The sequence below is a fragment of the Otolemur garnettii genome, unplaced genomic scaffold, assembly GCF_000181295.1.
Source record: "Otolemur garnettii isolate 467f Iridium unplaced genomic scaffold, OtoGar3 scaffold00095, whole genome shotgun sequence".
Taxonomy (NCBI): Eukaryota; Metazoa; Chordata; class Mammalia; order Primates; family Galagidae; genus Otolemur; species Otolemur garnettii.
In genome coordinates this window covers 1,169,459-1,175,464 of record NW_003852490.1, presented here as the reverse complement: position 1 = coordinate 1,175,464, position 6,006 = coordinate 1,169,459, and positions in this window count along the sequence as shown.

Here is a 6,006-nt window from a genome sequence, read left to right as displayed (position 1 = left end):
TGGAAGGTTAATGTAATTAGAATGCCATAGTGGGCCTCTTCCTGTCTAAATCCAAGACTAGTGTTAATTTTCTTAAATCGCTCTGTCTTATATGCTTCCTACCATCGTAGGGTGCCTAATACAATACTTTGTACAATATAAATGCTTGGGATTTATGGAATTGCACATATGTCCGAAAACATATAAAAGACTCTGATTTTTGATTTTAAAATTGTTCTACTGTCTCGACTGTATGCTTTTTAATTCTGTGTTGAGTTTTTAAAAAAAATTTAAATGAATATTAAATTAGTGAATGATCTGGGAAGACAGCCTTGCTAGGCTGATTAATTTAATGCATTTTATTTAGTAAACTGCTTTGTGATTCTCTTTACTTAGCTAATTATCCAGTTGAATCTCATCTAGCTCCAGTCACTTTAAGAATGCTGTTTGGTGAGCACAATGTGGAAATAGAGATAATCAGAAAGATGTGTGCTTTTGTGCAAACTCCTGGATCAATAGAGCACCTGCCTTTTTTTTTTTTTTTTTTTTCTTATTTGGTTTTATACAAGCTCTGGAATAGCCGTTCTGATTCTCCTGGGAGAATTAGAAAATACAAGACAGAGTCTCTAGCTATCGTCTTCGTATCTTCCCACAGAGTAAGTTTGGGGAACTATGATAGGTAAAAACTTAACCGGGAAAAGCAAAACATCAAGAGAGTGTGACCAAATCTCTGCCTTCCTCTGCAACCCAGCAGGCTGTGCAGAACCTCTCTTTATTCTTTATTGTTTTCAATTGATATTAAATGTCTTGTCAGTTGCTTTAAAGGGACCCATGCCAATTCAGATTTCTTCACAAAACAAATCCAGTCTTTGGATTAAAGTATAATGATATTATCTGTGGATCTGATGTTGGTTAGTGGAGGCTTCAGAGTGTAAAGGTGTGAGGAAGTTTGAATTAATTCTAAACAGTGATAAGGAGATTTATTATTTTCATTTTACGAATGACATGACTTCTGAAGTTGGAATGTCAGAACGTTGTCTAGGAAGGAAAAAATGTAAGCTTAGACTCCTTGTTGCTAGGTTCAATTTACTTTGTCTATGCTGGTCTGAGTGTTTTTAAATATCGGTCCATGGCAACACATTGGAAATGATAGGTTTGCTCTCCATGCAGGCAAAGTGGCAACAAGCATGTGACTGAACTGTACGACTCTGGAAAGGTTTGAGTCATGCAAAACACTCTGGTTCAGAGCAGAAAGGAGTCACTGTCGGTAATGTTCATGTCAAGAGAGAAAAAAGTACTCCTACCATTGTTCTCATGGTCATAAGCCACACCCAGCAAGGGGGTGAGCGGAGGTGATGGCATGGCTGGAGGACTGGGATTGGACCGTCTACTCTGCCTAGTTCCTGACCTACCTAGTAATCCACTGTGGTGTGGTTGTGACATTAACAGTGCTGTCTCCCCTGCGTAGCTGCTTGCTCTAGCTACTGTGTGAACCTGATAGAGGAGGCCAAAGTTGGGCACTGATGTACTGCTAAATCCCAGGTCTTAATTTTCTGGATAGCTTTGCAAAAATGCAATCTCGGCTTCAGATTTGACATTTAAAAGCATCTCTCTTTGCTTTGTGTTTATATGGTCACACACCAAGAGGGGAGGCCAGCCAGGGACATGCAAAACCCAACAGTCCTGAGCTCCCGTGTCCCTGACATCCCCCCTTGATATGCAACTGTGAAAGCTTAAAAATGTGTTCAAAATGTTAGAGGTGATGAGCAAATTTAGTTCATTTTACAAGGAAGGACAACTGTCCTTTTGACTTTTCTCCCACATTTGCAGTTATTTCTGAAGAATGTACGCGGGGATTCAGAGTGGGAAGTAGGACAAGGGGCAGAGAAGAGCTGCTGAGGCAACAGCCGCTCACAGCTCCTCTGGGTGCTAAACGCGCTTTGCAACAGTTAGGGGAAAATTTCCAAACCATTTGGATGAGAAAGGCAACCCTCTTTTGAAAAAAGTAAATCTATGTAGAATCTGTGAGAACAATTTGAAAATATCAAGAATATTGTATGCCTCGTACATACACTTACCTACCATACCACTATCTGTCTCAAAGAAGTTATGGCGTTTCAAATTGCCTGTAGGATTATTGCTAGCAATAGAAACCTTGTTCTCCTCACAGTTTGAATTGAAACTACAAATTTAACAGGAGTTGCAGCTAATAAAAATAACTTTTGGTTGTCATATGATGTTATCCTATGCGTAGAGTCAATACCACAAAAGTTGTATTGATGAAGTAGTGATAACACAGTCTTTCCACTATTTCCAAGGGTCAGTGTCCCAAACAGGGTCCAATATGTAATGAAGCCATCGGTTAAATAGGTTCCAGTGACTTGGGATTGACATTGCTGCCCTTTCTGCAACCTCACTCCTTAGAAAAGGACTAGACTCCTTGGAAAAATCTCAGGTACAAACTGCGTGAAAGGGCTAGTTTGCTTGTTAGAAGGACCTTACAGGGAAAATGTTAGGGACAAGATGATCAGTGTATATGAAAGTCAAGGGTTGGTTCAGCTGAGAAGATGTAAGCTAAACTTCAGCCGGTATAGACTAGTCATGGTGGTAGATGATTAGGTCTCCAAGGCAGGACTGAGTGGGGCTCCTATTCCTTTTCTCCCAATCTGCCAGAACACATTTTTAGAAAATGCTGATTAGCCGCAGGCATGGGAATCTGAATCTGCCTTCTCAGTGCTATGTTTTAAGGAAAATTATAAAATCTCAATCCCCTAGGATTAGACCTTGACCAGGATGGTGTTTTTAAGAGCTGTTACTAGCAATCCCCAAAAGGCAGAGGGTAATTGAAAAAGTCAGAAAGAAACCCTGATCAGTCCTAAGGATGTTCCACCAGAAATGCTTGTTAAATAAAGTAACATGAGTTTTTTAAAATTTGCTCCTGTTTCATATAATTAATATTATCCTAAGCAGTTTTCAAATAACTTTGAATTTGCATCTTTAGCTAAAAAGGAAAAAAAAAAGCATCAGGAGTGGGCTTTCCTCTATGCCTCGTCTCCTTTTTCTATGTATAAAAGAGATCTGATGGAAAGGAATATGAATCTGACATGAACTTTTCAGTCAATCCTAGACATCCAAAAATGTGGTTCAAGATATTTGACACACATTTTCTATTTCTGTATTTATGTGTCTATCTCTATGCTCTTGGGAGGTAGAGGGGGTCTAATGCTGAATGTCTGATCCCCATGAAATTCACTTTCTAACTACCATTTCGACCTTTTCTGTTATTTTTGCTCTGGTTGAAAAGGAATTTATGATAGAAAGAACATTGGAAATAACATTAGTTTTTGCCCTGCATTAAAAAGCCAGTGTTTCAGAAGCATTTAACTACTGATAGATCTGTCTGGGCCTTGACTTTTTTTGGGCTAGACTCAAGTTCAATATCTCAAGCATCAATTAAATATTAAAATTAATTCTGAAATGCAAATAACATCATCAAAATGGAATCCACATTTTATGGATGAAAATGTTAAATTATCAAGCCATAAAGCTTTCTGGCTTAAATATATCTTCAGAGCCTAAGAAAAGGAAAAAGGAAAATTTATTGAAGACTTTTTTTATGAGATGTCCACATAGGTCCAGGTTATTCTTCAAAATTACTCCATAATACGTAAATGTGTGCCAAAAGCCAACAATTATGTATACCCAGTTTGATTTTCATATAAAACCTGAGAATGTAAGTTGAAATGATACCATTGTTTCTGTAAAATGGGAATCTATCTCACTTGTGTATAACTTTCAAATATCTTTGATAAGGGTAATCTATGATTAAATTCTACTTAATATACTTTCTTTGTGCCAATTCTTTCAATTTTATGCATTCTTGTCAACAACATAGGTAATTCTCATCCCAAATGCTAGATTACCCAATTATATGAGCATTATTTGAATGTAAAATCTTTCCAGATTTTTCCCTTGGAGTATTTTTCCAACTTTAATGTTAAAATGAGTATAGAAAGGTAGAGAAATGAACTTACAGAGAACATTATTTTTTCTTAAAACTAGCCATCTGGATCACATTACTTTAATCTTTAATATTTATACAATTTCGTTTATTCTTTGTCTTGTAGGTAAAATGTTTCAGAAAGTGGTTTTATGCTTATTTAATGTGTGTAGAATTGTTCTTTCTGTTAGGAAAGGATGGGACATAGAGTCAAGTATCTGATCTTCACACCAGAAGGTGGGTCAAAAGTTCTTAGATAATTTATCTATTGTGCTACTACATGGCTTCAAGGGGCCTAATAAAAATTTCTATAAATTAACAGCATATTAGGAATGGCGGGAAAGGGCTCCGAAAATCTCTGGGCTGGATCTTTCTAGGTGAATAAATAATTTCCAGTATACAAGGATGTATAACCATCCTAGTAAATTGTGTATAACCCTCCCTTGAGCTGAATTCCTTCTTGAATTTCTCCAGGTATATCTGTCTTTGCAGTCAACAAATGAGGAGGGGAAGGCTGTGTATTAACTCTCAAAATGGACAGAGTGATATTTAAGTTAGCTAATTTATCTCTTTGTATGTTTTGGGTTATCAAAATGTGAACTTTCTTACTAATTGTGAATCAGGAATATAATACCCACAACAATGCATTTGACCTACTCATATTTCTTAGATGCATGGAAACTATGTTTGTCAGTGTTTACATATCACAGCTTTGTTGAAACTCTCATGGGAATTGGGGCTGTGTCTGGTGTCCTCATTCCCAATCCATACCTACAAAAAATTTGATAGAATAAAAGGCAGATGGGTACTGAAGCATGATAAATGTGATTCAAGGGGTATAATCAAGAGTATTATTGTATTAACTGGTGTTATTGTAGTATATAACTGTTGGATATAATCTGTCCTGCACATTTATAGAGGTACCATACTATATTCTAATATTTTCTAGGTGGAATATCATCATGTTTGTTTTTTTTGTGTGTGATAAGCTCACTTTCAGAAAAACATGCCCCAAACAATTACTTTTAGAATGAGCTTTTCGCCCATGCTGGGAGGTAATAGCATCCCTAAAGGTAATTGAGTATAACGGAAGTAGATGTAGAAGGACTACAAAGTTTGAAAATAGGGAAAGGAAAGATTAAGATTGCAGATTCCCAAGGGAACAACTCTTTAACTCTTTGAAAATCCTTAGCGCAGCATGATACTAAAGAATGAGAAATAGCTGGGGCGGCACCTGTGGCTCAGTGAGTAGGGTGTCAGCCCCATATACCGAGGGTGGCAGGTTTGAATCCGGCCCCAGACAAACTGCAATAACAACAATAAAAAATAGCTGGGTGTTGTGGTGGGTGCCTGTAGTCCCAGCTACTCAGGAGGCGGAGGCAAGAGAATTACCTAAGCCCAAGTGCTGGTGGTTGCTGTGAGCTGTGACATCATAGCGCTCTACTGAGGGCAACAAAGTGAGACTCTGTCTCAAAGAGGAAAAAAAAAATGACGAGAAACAGCCAAGCATCTGAAATACTAACACAGATAGACAAGGCGATTTCAGGCAAGTAAGTCTTCCTGAAAAGATACAAATTATAGGTTTAACAGCTTGAAATCATAAAGTGACAAAATAACGCTCTTTCCTCAAAATAAATGAATCAAAACAAACAATTTACATAACCACTGTTTTAAATGTCCCTTAGGAGATTAATGCAGAGGACCTTGGACAAAACTGAAAATTTGGAGACCCCATGAGTGCATCTTTTGGGCCTGTGGGCAGACTGGGAGAAAGCCACAGAATGCTAAATGCTTACCATTTCTTGTGGGCTGGAAGGTGACAGCACTCTTTCACTTGGGGGTGCCAACTCTCATTGGTTGGTCCTTCTGCCTTTAAGACACTGCTTTGTGAGATGATTACCCAGGGCCTGAATAAGCTCCAAGATTGAAATATCTAACTGTTGGGTGGCCATAAAGTTCATGTGCAATTTAATAGATAAGGATTTTAAATTATACACGAACTTTATAGACACCCTGTATTTCAATTG